Source organism: Bacillus rossius, chromosome 11, assembly GCF_032445375.1.
Source record: "Bacillus rossius redtenbacheri isolate Brsri chromosome 11, Brsri_v3, whole genome shotgun sequence".
Classification (NCBI taxonomy): domain Eukaryota; kingdom Metazoa; phylum Arthropoda; class Insecta; order Phasmatodea; family Bacillidae; genus Bacillus; species Bacillus rossius.
In genome coordinates this window covers 25357052-25375206 of record NC_086338.1, presented here as the reverse complement: position 1 = coordinate 25375206, position 18155 = coordinate 25357052, and the positions used below count along the sequence as shown (strand labels likewise).

The window sequence follows — 18155 nt, the reverse complement described above, 5'->3', positions numbered from 1 at the left end:
TTTAATGACTGGATTTTTTTTTATTTTATAGCTTTTATCACTCCTACCTGTTATCTGAGAGGAATACGTGACATTGTCATGTTATAATTCCTCCAAACACTTGATCAGTCCAGGCCGATGAAAACATTAAGTCGAATCAGATATTCCTTCCAGTTCATGACTAAGCTAATTTATCCGTAAATGTTGCAAAAAATAAATACATGCAACAGTAAATTAAATCATACTCAGTATTATGATAGCCTTATTTGTATAAAGCTAATTGAGGATAGGGAAATCATTGTTGGCTGTTAAAAGAGAACTATAGTTTTCCGTTTTTAAAAATTATTCAAGCAATCAATTTACGATGGTTTATAAACATACAGTTAACTATTATTAAATCAAATCTTTAGATGTTACACAGTTTTACATGTGGACCCATTTCTAGACACGTTATCTGAATTACTGGCCTGCTGAACCGTGGATGATCAACAGTACAGGAACTGCTTTTTACCACCTAGGTAGAAGGATGAAAATCTCCCCGTAACGATCACTGCTGATAATGATAACATTAATATTTGGGTGAATATTTGCAAAGTGACACACATAATGTCCCTAGGTGAATACTGTGCTTGTTATAAGTACTAAAACATTCTTTCAATTTTGATTTGTATTTTAAAACCATGATTAATCTTATCATTATTAAATTTATTTTATAAGTACATTTTTTAAAATTAAAAATAATGTTTTTATGTCAAAATGTCAGTTCCGTAGAATTTCCCTTCTGGAAGTGGTTTTATTTAAATTCATCTTATTGTATATATATTCAAGTTACAAATTTACAAATTTTAGTCTGATTTCATAATATTTACAAATTTACAAACCATACTATAAAAAGAACCAGCATGTTTAATTTTTTTTCACTAATTAGTTAAATCTTGTCCCCAAGTGTTTTGTGTTAGTCCCATAGCTAATGTCTAGTTACAGTTATTTATCATATATGGCAGTTAAAAGCCATCTGCATAAGCTCAGGCTTGTACCACAGATATTTGTTGAAAGCCATGTTGTTATTTCTCTTTCAGTGAGTACCTGTGTGTGTATGTTAGTGGTATTGTGTGTGGAATTTGTGTTGTAACTAACAAGGTGGTCAGTCCCAAGCTGCCTGTGAAATTTTTCTATGGAAAGATAATTTCACTGTTTTATTTATTTTTCTTTCCATGTAAGAACACCTACAGATGACCCAAGAATATCCTAGGTATTCCATTTCTCTGATTAACAGTGCCAATTTAACCTCAAATTTGTTAGTCCCGTGGTGTCAGTCCCGTGCCTAGCAAGACGACACGGAACTGACATATTTTCCATGGGACTGACATTTTCCATCAAAAAATTCAATTAAAGCCACACGGGGTGGATAAAATAACCTTAAATATAATGATAGATAAAATTGTTTTATTTTGATGTATGCATTATGTAAAAAAAATGCTTTATTTGTACATTTCAAGATTCTTATGTGGCAACAATGAAAACTATAAAATATTATGTAGGCTTTAACTGGCCTTTGATATCATATTTTAACTTCTTTTAACATTTTTGTTATCACACTGGCTAATTTATTCATTGTTTGACACAATTTTTTTTGTTTGTTTGTTATGTTACTGGAATAATGGCCCCAAAGAAGGGAAATGAAGAGAGGCTGTCTAGAAAGAGAGAAAAGGAGAGAGAAAGCAGAAATAGAAACAGAGAAGATTATGTGAAAAGAGAATAGCAACTGCAAAAAGAAAGGCAAAAATCCTTGAGGCAGAAAGAGCAGAAGTTACGAAGACCGATAACAGAGTTGAATCCTAGAGAGCAGCATGCAAAAAGAAGACAGTGGAAAGCCTACCAACAAATTTCAAGATTAAAAAAAAAAAAATCCGTGAAGGAAAATTAATATTTAGAAGCACACACACCTCCAAATTCAGAAAATGTAATTCAACCGCAAAACTGTTCAAGATCTGATTCTTTCAAGAGGTAACGTAACAAAAATAAAATCAAAAGACATAGAGAAAGACAATCCTTTTAAGAAGCAGATTAGCACTCTCAGAAAAAACTAAGACATATATAAGAAGCGATACAAACATTTACAAAAAGAGAAATATTGCATGGTGAAAACACCAAAAACCCGTGTGAAAAATTATTTAAGAAAGTCAAAGCCGTGTTGTCAAAAGGCAGAAGTAGTCAGTAAAGTTGTTTTTGGTGAAGTACCAGTAATAAAGGATCATTTATCAAAAACATACAAAGATCTAAGTCTAATAAAGAGAAACAGGTTTTTAAGAAAACTATGGCTGGAAAGATTTTGAAGAAATACGGTTTACAATCAGCTTGCGCAAGAGTTTTAAGATATAGGAGGAAGGAATAAGCCATCTTTTGAAACAAGAAATATTTTGAAGTATGAGTACAAAGAGAAAAAATGCTTACATCCATGAGAAGAAAAATAGCAGAATTCCTTCAAGAAGATATAAGCAGTAGAATATGCCCTGACAAGAAAGATTTCATCACACGGAAAAACGTTAGAAAACAAAAGCGTTATCTAACAGATACTCTAAAGAATCTACATCAGCACTTTTTGAGGAAGTACCCAGAAGCAAAAGCTAGCTATAGTTTTTATTTTTTGTCTAAACCGCCCTTTTAGGGTGCTCCCACTGAAGGTAGAGGAAAGAGATACATGTGCATGTGCTGTACATGCAAACATGAAACTAATTGTAGAGGCTTTGCATTTAAATGGCGTGATCTCTGAACAAACAACTTCTGATGTTATCAAAAAATTTTGCTGTTCTTACAAAAATGAAGTGTTTGCTGTGTGACTGTAAGAACTGTCTAGAATTTGGAATAATGTATAATGAGTTTGAAGGCAACCAGCCAGTAAAATTTCAATAGTGGGTACGTGGGAAAGAGCACTACATAGATAAGAAGACAAAACAAGTGAAGACAGCCATGAAAGTAACAAAACAGGGTAAGGAATCAACACTACTGATTCTTGTGAGTACGTACGAATAGCAGCTTTCTCGATAATTTGACAGATCACGAAATCATCATACATTGCGACTTTAGTGAAAACTATAATTTAAAGTTCGCAGAAGAAATCCAATCATTCCATTTTGATGGTGCACGGCAACAAATATCAATGCACACTGTTGTTGTTTACAGAAAGTCCTTGGGAACTCTAGAAACAAAATGTTTCTGCACAGTATCATGCTCTCTGCAACACAATGCTCCAGCAATTTGGGCTCATCTGTTTCCGGTGATGAATGTTGTTGTTTCAGAAAGTATTCACACGGTACATTTTCTTAGCAATAGTCCATCTGGCCAGTACAGAAACAAATCAATGTTTTCGTTTCTAGCCAATCACATAGGAAATCGTTTTACAGGTGTTACAAATGTTAAATGGAACTATCAGGAAGCAGGCCATGGCAAAGGCGCACCTGATGGAATTGGAGGTGTGTGCAAACGCACAGCAGACAGGATTGTGGCTCATGGAAGGGATTTGCCCAACATAGATACTTTGGTAGATGTTCTTTAAGAGAATTGTCCGGGATTCAAATTTTTTTTTAGTTTCCGAACGGAGATCACAAAGATTTCTGATGTGATTAAAAAAGGGAAAGTTTTGCCTTTCAAAGGCACACTGAAAGTTCACCAGGTGAAAGCAACCAATAATCCAAACCGGCTTAGTCTGCGAAGACTATCATGTTTCAATTCAGATAAGTGCTGTCATTATGAGATTGGTACACTGACGTATGAAGATTTACCAACATCAGGTCTTGATAGTGAGGAAGAGCTGGGTATGATATCCAGCTACAGCAGCTCGCGAATTCAATACGAGGACGTGTATAGCGATACTGAAACTTTATGCACAGACACTTCTGAAAATGGTTTTTCAAGTGTTACTTCAGGAATGTATGTGTTAGTAGAAGTTCTCCAGGTGCATACAAATAAGAAGAAACAAGAACGTAGTAATAAGAAGTACATGTACGGCAGAAGTCGAGAGGGGAACTTTTTTCCATTCGCAACATACTTAGGGTTTCACAAAATATCGTGTGCAATGTCCCACGAGGTGTTTTTCGGACTATTCGCGGCTTCAGGCTGCACGACCGTACACTATTTTCACCATTAGTGGTGTTTCGCACATTTTTCCTATATAGTCGGTATCTGCAAATTTTCAACCGTGCTCTGGTTTCCCTTCATACGCAGAAATCTTTCGCCTTTTACTAAAGATTGCGGGGAATTCAGAGCATCTGACCAGTAATTTGCTGTTTCTCTCCCGCAGAAATTATAGGTAGCAGCCGAGCCGCTGAGACCAACAGCAGCGAGTTCCAGCGCCGGCTACCAGGAGCGCCCAACTCGTAGTTCCTAGATTTCTTGTGCTTGTGCCCTAGATCCTAAGAGGGAAGGTGCACCACTGAGCCACAGCCTATAGGAGCGGCCAAGGGGGGAGTCTGGAATTGACTCCCACCCCACGACACTGAACCTGGGCTGTGGTGGCTTCGGTCAGAGGCCCGTGGCCGTGGCCACTACATGTGATCGACCACCAGGTCGCAGCCTATTGGGGCGGCAGTGGGGGGAGTCTGGAATGGACTGCTGCCCCAAGACGTCAAACCAGGGCGGAGGCGACCTTGGTTTGAGCCCTTCGGCTGAGGTCATGACAAATGACGAAAACCGACTACGACCACCACACAACTCGACTGGAGAGGCGGACACTGCTGGCGCTGGGGAGGGGAACCTACCCACTCTCCTAGTGCCGGCCGGGCTGCGCTCCCAGCGAGCGCGTGTGAATATTTCGAGCCAAGACACCTGCTGGGATTTCAAGTACCCCCACCACCTGCAGCGACCACCACCACCACCACGACCACGACCTCCAGCACCGCTCCAGTCATGCCTGCACCACTTGCTCGCTCCTCTTCACTTTCGTCTCTGCACACCGACCAGCCCACCATCACACCACCGCAGACCACCGCCACCATGGACTTCGTCGCCGCCTCCTCCTGGTTCGTGGTCCTGCCACGAACTGGGAAGAGAACCAGGAAGGTGATCCACTGCTCCGACGACGCCGTCCCGACATCAAACCGCTTCGGCTCTCGGTCTTCACTACCTGACACAGACTGCGACAGTGACGGCAGGACCGCCTCGCCGACGCCACTGCCACAACGCCGCCGACGTATCGCGCACGCGAAACGCATGAAGCAGGACGAGACCAAGACCACGGACCGATCCTCTCAGCCTCCTCCCACCACCTCCCAACCATCCACTTCCGCCAACCACTCACACCACCACGAAACCACCCAGGATGCCACCAATCGCCTGTCTTCTGAGACCATCCTCGGCCCCATCCTGACCGCACGCCACCCCCAGGACGAACTGACCGGACCGCTCACCATCTCCTCCATCAACGACCGAACATCCTTTTACACCGCCAATGCACGTGACCACCAGTACCTCTTTGACAAGTTGACTCGCCTCAGCTTCAAGCTGTACACTCACCTGCGACCTGACGAGAAGACCGACAGGCTTGTCCTCAAGAAACTACCACTTGCGACCACCACTGAGGAAGTCTAGGATGCACTCCTCAACCTGAATCTCCTAGTACTCTCTGTCCTGAAGTAGCGCACCTCCCCCAACTCCTCGACCCAACCGTTCCTTGTTACCACCGGACTGGGCGAGGCGGGACGTTTCTACAAACTGACTACACTGGCTGGCTGGCGGGTCTCCGTCGAGAAGTACCGCGGCTCCGGCAGGGTGCCGCAGTGCTATCGCTGCCAGCAACCTGGTCACTTCTCAACCAAGTGCCAGCGGGACCTGGCGTGCTACAAGTGCGCCGGCCCCCACTGGTCGTGCGACTGCATCTCCACCACAAAAGATGCAAGGTCTGCGGGGTGGGACACTATGCGACTTCGACTGACTGCAGGACCATCCAAGATTACATTCGACGCCACCCTCAGACCACCAACAGTGACGAATCCGCTGCTCCGGCACCATGACAACCCGCTCCCTCCCTGGCTGACGACCGCACGTTCCCCGCTCTCACCACATATGCCTGGACCAAATGTCCCTCCCCCCTCTGCTCCTGAGCCCCCGCCATCCACCTCACGCGCACCAGCACCCACTGCACCATCATCTCACTCCACCGACTGCTCATCACTGACCACCATGTTATGTGACTTCACGACGCTCATCAATAACTACCTCCCCCTCATCCGACGCACCATCACGGCACTCCACCAAGCCCGCACCCCATTGGAGAGATTCGAAGTGCTCCTCCAAGCGCTCTTGAGTTTCTTTGATGAACCACACCCCTCCCCTTAGTTTCCTCACCTGGAACATATTCTCCCTCCTCCCCAAGCTTCCTGACTTCCTGCACCTTGTCCGCGAGGAAGCTCCCGATGTCATGTTCCTTTCAGAGACATGGCTCGTCCCCAACTCCCCCCCCTCCACGTTCCCAGGTACGTCATCCACCGTGCCGACCGCGACGGCCGGGGCGGTGGGGTGGCGCTGCTTGTCCGCCACTCCCTCTCCTACTACCGCCGCCACCTGACCCCTCCCCCGGCCCCCGGGGCTAAGGCTGTCGCCGTGCGCCTGCGCGGCCTCCCCTACTCCCTCACCCTGGTCTCCCTCTACCTCCTCCCTCAACACATCTTCCCCACCGCCAGCATTGAGGCCCTCGAGCAACTCGACACTCACGTCCTGCTGGTCAGGCCTTCAATGCCACCCATCCCCAATGGGGCTGCGTCGCCGCTAACCGGCGGGGCAGCTCCCTCCGCCAGCTCCTTCGGCGTATTCACCTCACCCTCCATGCCCCCCGACCCCACCTTCTTCCCTGCCCAAGCCAACCGCCACCCCAGTATCATCGACATCGCCCTCTCCTACCCCCTCCCCATACTTTCCGACCCCGCACCATCACGACCGGCATCTCCAACCACTTTCCCGTCAAGGGCACCATTCACTTCTACCCCCACTCCAACCCCCACCTCCCCCATTTTGACTTCCCCAAGGCCGACTGGGATGGATCCCAGCACTCCCTCTCCAACAGCCTGGACCTCACCCTCCCCTTCCGCACCTCGAACCACCTCGACTCCAATGTCACCACCTTCGCCGAGGCCATCTCTGCAACCGCTACCGCCCTCTTCCCCACCTGGTGCGCCTCATCTGCTCGTTCCTGGGAGGCCGCACCTTCCAGGTTCGAGTGGAAGGGACACTCTCCGATCCTCGCCACATCTCCGCAGGTGTCCCTCAAGGCGCAATCCTCTCAACCCTCCTCTTTGCCCTCCACATCTCAGACCTGAAACCTCCTCCTGGCACATACCTGGTGCAGTACGCCTACGATACCTGCCTCCTCGCCTCCTCCGTCCACGAGCGGATGCTCGGCGACCGTCTCTGCAGCGGTCTCTCCTCCCTCCACACCCAATTCCTCGCCCACGGCATCGGGCTGAACCACGAAAAATCCACCTCCATCCTTTTCTCCTGCCTCCATCCTCGCCAAGACCTGTCATCTCCAGAGTAGCCATCCCCTGGTCGCCCCAACTCTGCTACCTGGGGGTCACCCTTGACAGGTCCTTCACCTTCCTCCCCCACCTGGAGACCGTCCGCTCCAAATCCAGTGCCGTCATGGCCCAACTGGCCCACGTACTTCGACCTGCATCTGCCATTCCACTCCCTGTTAGAATCACAGCATACCGCACATACAACATTCCGCTCTTCACCTCACCAGACACCACGCAACGAGCAGCAGAGCCCCAGGGACGGATCGTCGGAGGAGCTCAATCATTGTACATATGTGTAAATAAATAAATAAATAACTGTCGCCCTGAAGCCCTTGCGGCCGTGTATATATTTGTTTTTCATTATTCCATGTACATATCTATTTTAATAAAGATGAATTTTTGGTGAGGACTTCCCTAGTGGGAGACCTCAATACAAAATAAAAACAAAAAATTGTGTTTATCTAGTTATAGTTAGCAATTTACATTTTAATGTTTGGAATTTTTGTCACTGTAACTCCGTAAAGTGTCATAGAAATAGGTCAATTTAACAGGGAGTGCAAAAATCTGCAAATTCGCAGTAAGTGTGACTTTCTGACCTCACTGACTGTTAAGTCTTAATACTCAAAAATAGGTATTGATTGAATCAGAAAGTATATCTACTGTTTTTAAACGTATGTTTACGTGTTGACTAGAAAATAAATGAATCACACTGTTTTATCCGTGTTGGTAAATGTCAATGAAAAGAGTTCACATTACTTATGAACTATAATTTTAGGTTAACTTTATTTTTCTCCCCAGTAGTCCAGGAAATCCGAGACTGGTGTCACCCTGAGTCTATACTAGCCAGACAGTAACAAGTAAATATCATACACTTGTAATTTAATACCTAGTTTGGGATAGGGGAGAAGGGGTCTCATTTCCACAAATTTTATTGTATAATTTCTTCAAATTAAACGTATTTTTTATCTTGGTAATAAGCATCATTAGTTTTAATAGAATGTTGAGCAATTTGTTAATTTTAACTGCAATCTCTAGTCTCAATTATTATGAGATAATATTTTATATTTAATGTATGTACAGTTATCTACCATGGGGCACATTTCAGATGGTGGTGGCATACTTTTCATAAATAAATAAATAAATAAATATATATATATATATATATATACATACATATATACATACAGTAAACTCTCGATTATCCGTGTTAATTGGGACCTTCCGATGCCCGGATAATTGAATGCCCATAAAAAAAAACCGGATAATCCGTTTCACCACTTAAAAATGGTGTATTTACTGGCAAAAGAGTGTCTCTTCAGTAGAATTCTGAGTACAAGCAAAGGCTTTGTATACCCTGTCCCAGCTTATTGGACCGTAAACAATACTGGCACTGTGTTGCCGCCATCCTTCTCCTGACCCCTTTATTGCTACGGGAGGGAGAGCGAAGGCAGTCCCAACTCAGCATCTCCCTCCACCCTTTTAACGACCTAAACCAAACATACAAAGCATTGTCAACATCTGCGTGGGTAGATGGTTTCATGCTTTTACGTTTAGAAGGCCCTGCCACACTGTCTGATCTACTAGCAAACTGCAAAAGTTTTTCTTCACTTTTACTAATGTCTCACATGGTTTGTATTCCAATTTCATATTCCTGTGCTAATTTCGCGGCAGTTTCTCCTTTTTTTAACCTGTCCACAACATCTAACTTCTCTGCTATTGTCAGCACTTTACGTTTCCTTTTACCAGACATGATTACAAAAACAAATGTGCCTGGGAGAACTGATGTAAATAACTGCGTGAAAAATGCCTCTTCCAGCCGTCAGGAGTGTGAGAAGATAAAAGAGGTAAAGGGACTTTTTTTTTTAGCGTGGCGGGCACTGTGAAAAGAACGCTTGAAAAGAAAATGAAATGGGGGGGGGGGAAGCAGCAGTCAAAGCATTCCTTTTAGGTTTAAAGTGTGACAAATTGATGGGGGAACGAGGGTCTGAAGTCTGAAGGGTCAGGTAAATAGCTTTCTGACACAGCAGTAAAAAAAAAAAAAGCGCAGATTAGTTGCGTAGCTACACCCCGTAATTTTTTTTTTACAACTTCATAAAAAAATCAAGCAGGAATAACCCGAAAACCGGATAATCCAGGCCCGGATAATCGAGAGTTTACTGTATTTACTTTCCAATCAGTTAAAAATTTATCAGAATAAGTCAAATAAGCTAATATATGTATAAATATATACAAATACAACAAAATTAAAAAAAAAAAATAGATATGGTTAAATCATCTTATTCACTTAAAGCGTAATATTAATGTTTTACATTATTTTCTTTTTAACTGAAGGTAAAACACCAAATGCCATAGAAGAAATGGCTTGAAATGTTCCTCCACTCATGATTGGCTGCGGTAGTTTCATCATAATGTCACTTCTGTCACAGTGCTGATATATTGTCTTTTTTGGGGGGGATAAAATTTCCACAAATCTTCATTCCTTTGTGTGAATCCAACTTTGTAATAGTCGTTTTCTTGGTCTTCTACTTTTCCTACAAATAGGACTTTGAACTTCTTCCCTGCAAACTGAACTAGCACAAAATCATTTATTTGGATTACTATATCGTTATTTTTGAATTCTACATTTTCTTTAAACTCTGATGTGGAAATCTAAAGTTGATCTATATCTTTACAATCAGACTACTCTTGCAAAAGGATTTCAATACCTTCACTCTCAGAAGATTCATTATTGAAACATTTTCTTGCAGGATTGTGTTTTACAGTTTTGATTATTTTCTCTAATTTCATTTTCTTTGTACCTAATTTTGACTTCTTTTCTAACCTTTTGAGTTTTCCTCTTCAATTTTTTTTTTTTCCCAGTAAGTATTGATGACTTCTTTTTCTTTCTTGTTTCTTCCAATTCTTCTTTTTGGTTCTGCTTTTGGAAAAGGCCAAACATCTTCAGGTGTCAGAATTCCTTCAGGCCTACTTGTATTTCTTTCACAAAGTTTTGATTTTTCTGATGTGCAGTTTAAAACAGCAGAATTTTCTTTGCTTGTGTTTGGTTTATTTTCAGTTGTACAACTCAATACAAAAGGTGAAAGATCAACAGAAGGGGTTGATGAATTATGTTGTATATGTTACTGTTGTGTTACTGATAGGTGCACTAGTGACATGTGAGGCTTCAAAATCTTCCTCTGTAAACACCAGACGAGACACTGGCCAATATACATCTGTTGCTTTAAAAGCTGCTTTGATGTTTTAGGAGTAAATGCTATGTCCTTCAAAGCAGCTCGGTTATGAATTGTTACGGTTTTGCCTTTGCTGTGATTGATAACAGACAATAATTTTCTGCAATTTTCAGTTTTAATTTAAATTGTCAATTTAGTTATAATGTAAATACACAAATAATCCTTCAATTTTTAACCTAAGTTTTGATATTTTATTATAAGTAAAAGTATGAACACTACATGCAATGCTTAATATTTTAATGATAGTTAACTTAATTTAGGCATAGTATTTGACTTAGCCATTTTATTATGGGCCTAGGCATATTGCACTTACAAAAAAGGTGTAACAGTCCTATGTTATTCCTTACAGGAGTACATTTCAACAATATCTGCCCCATTAGCAACATTGAAGTTATAGCAATGTTACTACTTTTAGAAACTGTTTTTAAATATGTTCATATTATTTTTAGATGCAGAATTTCTTATTTAATTGGTTAAATAAATCCTACTTACCTCCATCAAAGTAGAATCTGTAAAATGTGTTTACTGAATCACATAGTACTTATGAAATGAAATGGAGGGAAATCAATTGCTTGCTGTTCTGTTGTGGAACTTGATTGTTTTCTTACTAACCAATCAAAACAAGGTTTATTGGCATAAAATTCAAGCCGTTGAAATGTGCCTCTCCCCCCCCCCCCCCCTCTTCATATTGATACCATTTCAAAGAGACATACATTGATCTAACTTTGTGTATTTTCATATCAGTGATAGTGTAGAATCTGAAATCTGAACTGTTGTGTTTTACAAGTACCCTGCATAATTGTCTAGATCAGTTGCAAGAAAGGTGTACAGTTCTACTAAGCTGTATTTGTTTTTAAATTTAAATAAAATATTTATTTAAACCAGTGATCAATTTACTGTTTCTTTTACTGTATGTGTTCAAATGTGTAAAATTGATATTTTTAATTTGCCATATTTTTCTACTATAGAAAGAATATAATTCACATATTTTTGTTATTTTTAGTTATCAATACTCATACTACAGTCTAATGAAAATTGTAAACAATTAAGGTGCCCAGATAAATATTATTATTATTCCAATCACATGTACACAGACAGAATTATGTGGGCCTAACTAAATTCGTATCTCGGGTCTTAGTAGTTAAGTAAAAATGACTTGGTGGTTTGTGTAGTTGTGAACTTGTCACTTGTAATACTACATCATGTCACGACACAATGCAGTAACATACAGTCACGGGAACTGCACAGAAGTTTCTGATGATGAAAATATAGAGTCTTCAGGAAGTGACACATGACAGGGCAGCTACATGTTTGCCTAGAGCAGGTAGAAGAAGTACCGCGACTATGAACGGCCTAGTATATGTACCGTATTGGTCCTAAGATAGGCCGACCTCGAAAATAGGCCGACCCCTTCTACAGCACACTCAAAATCAGGGAAAAATAAATTTTAACTAACTAAAATGATTATCAGCAGCATACTACCACAGTAACACTTCCACTAAGTATTTATTGAACTGACAAAATGTGTTATTCTTACTTACCAAAATATTTGATAGTTCATATTTACATAGGCATAGGCCTATTATTAAAATATAGAAATTTCAAATTACACAATGAACACAAAACACATGACTGAAACATTGACTTTCGATGACTTTTTATTCACTGTCCGTTGTCTCATCAGTTTCATTGCTTTCATCACTATCACTACTATCAGATTTCCTACCACCATCTTCCCACAAAACGTCATCTTCCAAACATCCATGGAGTTGGAAAGGCAGCACTTTTTAAAACCATGCACAATTGACTCTGGAGATATTTTGTCCCAGGTTGCCATAATTCACTTAAAAATCTGACTCACAGATGGCTTCTTGATCTTTCCCCCTGGAGTAAGTGAATGGTCCCCCTGCAGTAACCAGTCTGAATATTGCCTCCTTAGATTATCCTTAAAAGGCTTGTTCACTACTACATTGAGTACCTGTGAAGCGGGATGATAAGAGCGACGCTCAATGGTAGTTCTAGCGCGGTAAAACCTCTAAGTGCAAGGCTCTGAACTGGCGCACAGTCATCTCGTTCCTGTCAGATAACTGTGAAATTTGAGCGGTGACCGTAACATTATATGGCGGAAAAATAAAGATAAAGGTGTAATGCATTTCCCTCTGATACTTTCAAGAAATTTGTAACGGGTTTTTTTTACACCTAAAACTTCGAAAACATGCCTTTTAGCCATTTTATTTCCTCTAAATCCTCTTGATCCGATATCAAAAGAACCAGTTGGGCATTAACAAATTCTTAAATGCTTTTCGTTAAACAGACCCCAGTCGGATATCTAGTGTAGTTTGTAAATCGCGTAGGTTTTTCTGTCTGCGCGGCACACGACTGTAGTTGCCGTGCGTCACGCGCCGAGAATATTGTCCGGCAGGAAGGGTGAGTATAGTTCATTTGCTGTAAAAATGAATACTTTTACGGCACTGCTAAATTTTTCCATTAAAGAAATTTTGAAGTTTCAGTGATTTTCCAGCAGAAATAATGTTGTGTAACTAACAAACAAATTGTATCAAAACAATTGACGGTAAATGGCTGTTGCGGGGCCCCTTAATTTTTTTTTCTTCATTTTACCAGAAATGGACTATACAAATCTGGCTTTCGTCGAACGCAGTTTGGAGAAGGGGAGGAAGGATGTTGACAGTTTCAGATGCCAAAGGACGTTGAGGGAGGAGGGGGAGAGAGACACGATGGTTTGTATGCCTGGGAGGGATGACCCTTGAAGCCCTCAAACGTCGACTCTAAACGGTCTTTTTCAAAATACTGTTTAATTGTTAGTGACAGAAGAAGATCGCTGAAGCCAGAAAATGCAGAACTTTTACAATGGTAGCATTTTCGTAATTTTTGTGTAAAAGTGTGCATAGTGAAACTTTCTGCAGTTTCTTATTTTAATGTGTCGTCCAAAAAATTGGAACTGTGATGACCTGATGAGCGATGGTACTTTGTAAGAGAAAATGTTTAACCAGAACATTAAAATGTTGATTACATGTAATTCTAAACAACATAATAGACCCAACTGCAATTTTTTATGTCACAATCGTAAAATATATTGTGTAAGGACCATGAATAGCTTAAAAAACCCATATTTTTTAAAAGACGAAATAACGACGAAATGTGTGGTTAAATGACGAAATCGGGTTCAAAATAAAACCATATAATCTTGGCTCTAGTTATTGGGGTTAAGTGTGTTTACTAAATTTCTAAGTTGGAAAAATTACTAATTCCACGTAAGTACAACGTAATTTTAGGTCAATCAATTGTATACATTATACAATATATAACATTTTTATGCCATAAGTGATTCTCCTTGAAATGTATGTGTTTATTTATACTATTTTGGCTAGTGCCCCATTATAGGCCGACTCTAGATTTCAAGGTTGACAAAACTGGCAAAAAAGGTCTGCCTATTTTCGGACCAATACGGTAATAAGTAATGACTGCACACATGCAGTAGAGAAAACATCTGATCCTCGTGTGGCGCAACTGTGCCAGCGAAGGGTGAGGGAGCTGGAGCAGTGATTCCAGCAGCTGTAAACGTGTTTCTTTGACATCCCACCCAGCATGTAGACATGCCAGTACATGTCTCTATAGGTGCTAGCATACAAGAGGAATCACTGCCTACACCGACACGAGCACAACTTGCATTGAGTGCGTTAATTCCAACCGTCTCTTCGAGCGACAGAAAACACTATGCTTTTCTTGAAGCAATTCGAAGAGCATTCAAAGACATTTGGACTGAGCAATGCAGAGAAACTGAAATTCTTAATCACTGTGCTCAAAAGCCGTGCTTTATACTGGTATGAAATGCTGAAAACCACTATAACATCATACCAGCAGTTCAAGGAGGAATTCCGACAGCACTACTGGAGTCTGAGAACTCAAGGCAATCTGAGGATGCCGTTGCACTCAGAGCGATATGACTCTAAAATATATATGTCATTGGAGGCCCACCTATCCAGCATGTATAAGCGGACTCGTTATTTAGATTTCATCGTGTCCGATGACAAGTTCATCGCTACGGTGCTTACTAGGCTTCCACTGAAGTACCAAATTTAGTTGGCGACAACAAAAGTCGCAGCCAAACCCCTAGAGAGGAGCCAGAACATAATACTCAACTTCAGAAGCATGTGCTCATCCATAACGAATGGAGGAACAGAGAAAATCGGCCTAATGAGGACTGACAAGCAACTGTGCACTACCTGAACAGGCAGTACCGGGATAAAACGTCAGATTACAATCATTCATCCAAGGGCAAATTGTCATAACTCGCACCCTAACAAGAGAATAATATAGTTAATATTAATGTTACACCCTGCTACTATTTGTTTAAGGCAATAGAAGTGAAAAATGAAATATTTTAACATGTATGTAAGTTACTACTAGTATTATCATGATCTACGAGGTAGTGGTATATCTATACTAATATTATAAAGCTGAAAAGTTTGTTTGTTTGTTTGTTTGCTAATCTCAGGAACCACTGGTCCAATTTGAAAAATTCTTTCAGTGTTGGATAGTACATTTATCGAGGAAGGCTGGCTATATTATACTATCAATAACATTAGGGATCCTTACTAAAAGTCCAATTTAGAATCTATTGCGTTGGAGGGGGTTAGATACAACATGCAGTACACATACGAAGTGTGTGTTGACAATGCTGCAGGCGCTAGAAGTTTATTTCCTATGGCCTATTAACATTTTTGCCATGCACTAGATGCCTTATCATTTTTAATTTTCCCATACAAGTAAAAAACACCCGTGTGATATTAACAACGAAGCAATCAGTACCCTCATAAGAGTTCAATTAGTATTTAAATACTTTTTATCACTTTAAATCGCAAACCTAAACTATTGTTTTTTTTCCTCTCTCTGTGTTTAATTTGTTTTTTTATTGCCCTTTTTTTCAAGTATATATATTTTACAGACTTGAAACTTCACAGTAATGTTCCTTATGTTACGCAGGATGACATTTTCCGAAAATTAGATCCCATGGGTGGTTAAAACCAGGCAACAGTGGGTACTTTGTCTGCATGCGAACAGGATTTTGCATTGTTCATGCCTTCTGCGTCTTCATGTCAACGGGCATCGCGCGGCAGCAGCGTACCCACAAGGAGGGGCATGTATAATGAGCGGCGCAAGAGTGATCTGCCTGTAGACTGCAGTAACGAAGTACGGGTAAATCAGTTGTACGTTGCTTGCACGAGTCGGGAAACCATCGGTGCTATTCATTTTCTCTCCGGTACATTATACAGCATTGTAATAAATTTTCACTGAATTTTTTTTAAATTTACCATTACTGTAAATGTGAGATGTGGCTTAATTTTTTTTCCTTTAGTATAGCCGTGCGAAGCCGGGTCGGGCAGCTAGTTATGTATATTTATTAAGTTATTTGAATAGAAATCATAGCGCTACAGCGTTACAGATGTTTCTTTCAATGTTATATAGTATGTCCACCATTATGTGCGTGTAATAAGGTGGCAGCATAGAATTTTCCAAGTTAGTTCACTGCAGGTCAGTTCCACAGAATGGTATGCTCTATGCATAAGAGGAAAAACCATTTATTGCAATCCACAGCGGTATGATAGAGTATTAGCAAACAGTGAACTCTTTGGATAGAATATTTTTGTTTATATAAATAATAAATAATAATAGGTAAGTATCCTTGGTAAAGTACTGTATGGTATATACAAACAGCAAAACCAGAAACAAGATGGTGCAAGGATTCTGAGACATAATACTAGCAGACACAAAAACATTAGAATGTTTTGTAGTAAAAATACAAAAAAAACACCATTATAAAAGTATAAAAATTAGAAAAACATTTTTTTTTAGAAACCTTATCACATTATATGTTAATTTAATTATTTAAGGAAAACTATTTAAAAAATTACATTAATCAACACCCTTGCCCCCTGAAATTTACTAAATTTAAAAAAATTCACTGCATTTAAACTAAGTATTGTGCACATACCAACTACATCCAGCGATTGCTGTAACTTTTCTTTACAAAATGTACTGAAAACTTTTCTAAATTGGTCGACAGATTTTCTGTATATGCTTTTAGCAACAACTGCGTGCATTGAATACTTGCAGTATTGCGTACAAAATAAGCTATGAATTGAACTTGAATGTTTTAAATCTTTGAACATTGTAACTTTCGAATATATATTTTACTGCTGATAATTTGGATAATAATTTTTTTTTAATATTAATTAAATGTAAGTTGTAGTTACCATTTTATATTTAATTTGAAGAAACAAGAATATACATGCATATGTTACAATACATGTAACAACTATATTAGATTGATCACAATAAATAACAAATGTTTTGTGATAATGTTGTGTATTATCATGGAGGCCAGGTTTTTATACCACTAGATAAACCAATAAGACACGGAAATTTGCTGTAATAATAACGTGGAAACTCTGTGCCTACTTAACTAAGAACTATGTAATGTAAACCAAACATATTTTATCAAATTAAAAAACACATATGTTAGTTTCCTTTCTGTGTAGATGTGAAGTAACTTAGAGAAGTATTTATTGACGACAGTACCAGTTATATTATTGGACCAACACAATAGTAGATTATAAAGGGCTGCAAATATTATAGCTAGCTTTACAAGAAGTTATAAGTGATGAAATATTTTGTTTAGCATGTGTCAGACCATTAGCAGAATATCATTTGGGGTGTGATAGAATAATACTTAAGTAATTAATCAAATGCAGTTAATATCACAGATATATAGAATGTGCAATAGCATACACTTATAAGTGCATGACAAGCACTTCACGGCAAGCAGCACTTATTTGCATCGCTGCTATCCTACTTTGCCTGCTGTTTGCTTTCAATTTGTTTTTTTTTTTTCTCTTTGTGTACGTCCCTGGTTTCTGTTTTATAGTAGGCCTTCTCAGTCAGAATTATGTGCTTTTCCATGTTGGCATCTTGTGAGTTTCTGCCCATAAAATGCAAATTCAAATTATACATAGCATAAAGGGCATTTCCAACTCAAAATGAGATAAGAGAAATTTAACCTCTTTCATATTGTTGCTACGTTTCTTACCTTAACAGGAATGAAATGCTTCTCACGGATTACGCAGTCTCTATTTACCGATAAGTCTCTTTAAATTGCAGAAATACCAGATACCACCGTCTTTAAAAACCTAAGATGTTTGTTGTATATACTTTTCCCCGTTTATTTGAAGTATCAATTCGGGAAATAAGGCAGCAGCCACTCTTGCTTCCCCACTTGCTGTGCCCTGGCTTTCTATAGTATGAGCTTTCATTATTAGATTACAATAATGTTCACATAAACTAAGGTACATATTGTTATGGAGAAAGTGGGGGTACAGCCACGCGAGGAGGACCATTGGGCCTTTGAGCTGTCATCTGG

General features: G+C 40.1%; 1 protein-coding gene, 1 long non-coding RNA gene and 1 pseudogene across 2 annotated transcripts in view; all 3 read left to right on the top strand.

Annotated features, from left to right (window-relative positions):
- LOC134536706 (uncharacterized) overlaps window positions 1-16691 on the top strand; it is a 40992-nt gene extending 24301 nt beyond the window's left edge. Inside the window, exon 2 of the mRNA XM_063376574.1 lies at window positions 15700-16691. The gene's annotated coding sequence lies outside the window, so the exon portion shown is untranslated. The remainder of the gene's footprint in view (window positions 1-15699) is intronic.
- LOC134536707 (uncharacterized) overlaps window positions 1-18155 on the top strand; it is a 129584-nt gene that overhangs the window by 37408 nt on the left and 74021 nt on the right. The window lies entirely within an intron of this gene.
- Window positions 4178-4284, top strand: LOC134537154 (U5 spliceosomal RNA; annotated as a pseudogene).